Below are 2,924 nucleotides of genomic sequence, written 5' to 3'. Positions count from 1 at the left end.
CGAACATATTCTGAGCAAGAGGAAACTGTGGCATGAGTTGGAGTATGCAATGACAATAAAATGGTTATCTGAACAGCAGCTGCTGGCAAAACATCAGGTTGCGTCCAGAGACCTGCTCTCCTTGGCAAGCCAGGGGCCACATTTGTACTACCCAGGTTCTACTATTCATCGAAAATCATCGTGTCACATGTCATATTGAAAAGGTTATAATACAGGCCTTGGATAGTTTAACTGTTGATAAACTGAGCTGAGGATTAAAAGCTGCTGACACATTGAATTGGACACAGGTTGTGCTTGTAGCTCAGTTAGCAAAGGGTAATATTTTCCTGGGTTTTAGCACGGAATCCACAGAAAGCTTATATACAAAAGGAGTGAAACTGATTTCAAGACTGCATTGTTCATGCCATTTGACAATAAGACATGACAGCTCTGTCTTGTCTTAGACCTCTCTTGCCACCATGTTTATTTCAGCCCTTTGCTAAACAGCCAACTTCAGGTGTTGTCATTTTCTGTCCAATGAACAATCTTTAGTGAATTTTGCAGTAATGTTGAATTACTGACCTTTATTTGTATCAATAATGGGCATAAGTGAAGCAAAAATTCAATGAATTGTGTCTGTTTAAAATTTCTTTTTTCCTCCCTTATTGTCAAGAGCATATTTAGTGGTCAGGCTGTTGTGGATTTGTTTATGCCTGGTAGCCAAAAATATATGTATATATGATATACATATATATGATATACATATACATATGTAAAAGTAAAAATATACATACATATGATCGATTGCAAGACACTGGGGCTGCAACAAGTTCCGGGCAGTACACCACCACTTTTTGAAGACAAAACATTAGCAATCTGGTGACCCAGGCTGGGAGATACTATATATAGTTTCAAAGAAATCAGCAATTGTGACATCTGATGAATCTTATGAAGAGTCAGTGCACATAATGGTAAAGCTCACAGTTACATGATGCATTTGGTAGTTTATGTGTTTTCTGACAGACAACAAAAGGCTACTGGATCACCAAGTAGTGGGTTACTGCAGCATAATGGCTACAAAAATGAACTGAATAATTAGTGTCAACTTGCATAGGTCATTGTAATATGGCATTGATCTCTACCTGTGTTGGCATTACTAATGGATATTTTCCTTTTCAAAATCTGCTCTCTGTCAAAATTTGCCCTTCGCTGATTCCCTGTTCATTTAGCCTCTTGCATGTTTATTCTAAGCAAAATGCAACAGCACTGTTAGAAGTACCTATTTTGTAGCTGGAGGCCATGACTTGTCTGCTTAAAGAGCCTCACCTCAGTGTTCCTGATGGTGCATTTTTAGGAGAGGTCAGAGCACACACAAGGGCCATGTTTTAATTGTGTTTGCCAAGTGATTTTGAAAGAATAATATCTGCGACAATGACAATATGTTTGCTGTGATTACTAAGCACATTTATTAGATTTATGGTCCCATCATTAGCTTAAAAAAGCCCAGTGACCTTGGTGCTGCATCACTGAACTAGATGAATGATGCAATTCACAGAGATCTGCATACAGTTGCATAATAAAGACCTTGGCCAACACATATTCTCTGCTATGGTAGCACTGTAGTTACAATTGCAAGAAAAAAAACCAAACAAACAACCAACCAAACAAGCAAACAAAACCAAAACAGACAAAACCAACCAACCAAACAAAACCAACAAAGAATCATTACCTTTTCTTCTGCCATGATATTAAGCGTAGTGGTAACGAGCGAAAACAAGTCATAGGAACACCAAACACATGTAATTGTAAACAGACCACAGGGAAATCACCACTTTGCAGTGAACAAGGAGCAGATTTTCAAAGGCACAAAGGTCAGTCTTAGCAAAAGTCGCTGACATCTGAGCTCAAGCACTTTGGTGATTTTTCTGACAGCCTCTTGACAAGAACTCCTGAGCAATCAAAGTGCAAGGAGCCACCAGGCTACCACAGGCAGTCTCCCAGGGGACTAATGACCCACATATAATTCTGGGTAGAGACAGCTGTAGCAATCAAGCTGAAGTAGCTATCCCAATGTGTGGTTGCAAAATGTGATCCCTGGCTATAACATTGTTCCTTTGTTTTTTTCCAGTTTATTTAACCCTCATCCCTGGACACTGAGTGCCTGCAGCTTTTCTAGCTCAAGCACTAGCTGCTTCCTAGTTCTAAATGTAGGATATGGAGTTTGACTGGGCTCTGACTTTGCTCTTCAACTTACAAGATTGTTGGTTGCACTTGCTTCTGACTCTCAGCCCCTCTCCTCCTGACTATGCCTCTTAGCCAAAATTTCTTCTTGTTCCTGATTTTTGGTTTCCTGGTTTGTGGTTCTAAGTTCATAGTTTTAGTTATATTCTTCACCATTTCGCTGTCTGCATCCTTGTTGTATTTCTTTGACACTCCACCTACCTTCTAGAAAATAAAGCACACAGAGGAAGAAGGAGTGCTTGTGAACAATGTGAAAATATTTCTGAAATAAAATCCTATCAGCACTTGGCCATCACTAGTCCTTCTGGTCTATGGCTGACTATGCAATTAACTGTGCAGTTAGGATTATATGTCATATGAACAGTAGTGTTGAGAGAGACATCTGATATGTTTTATGAGTAAAAGTAGCATTTTTAATGGAAATACCTTGTTGAAACCCCAAATACAACCAGGGCCTTAGAACTGATAAATTGCATATCTAAATGAAAAAGCTCCCAAAAAGAATTCCCTAAGATTTAAAGAGGCATAAAATGCTGCACTAGATCTCCATTGTGGAGCAATATGATAGTCATGCATTACTGTTCAATCACTCTTCTGAATTGCTAACTGAATGGAGGAAGTACACTGTTGATGCACTGCAGAATGTGAAATAGTTTAGGCCGTTATTCCTTGTGAAAAGTAGTAATGGCACTTGGCTCTTCAGA

The sequence above is a fragment of the Patagioenas fasciata genome, chromosome 4 (genome assembly GCF_037038585.1).
Source record: "Patagioenas fasciata isolate bPatFas1 chromosome 4, bPatFas1.hap1, whole genome shotgun sequence".
NCBI classification, from domain to species: Eukaryota; Metazoa; Chordata; class Aves; order Columbiformes; family Columbidae; genus Patagioenas; species Patagioenas fasciata.
This window is presented reverse-complemented; position numbering follows the sequence as displayed.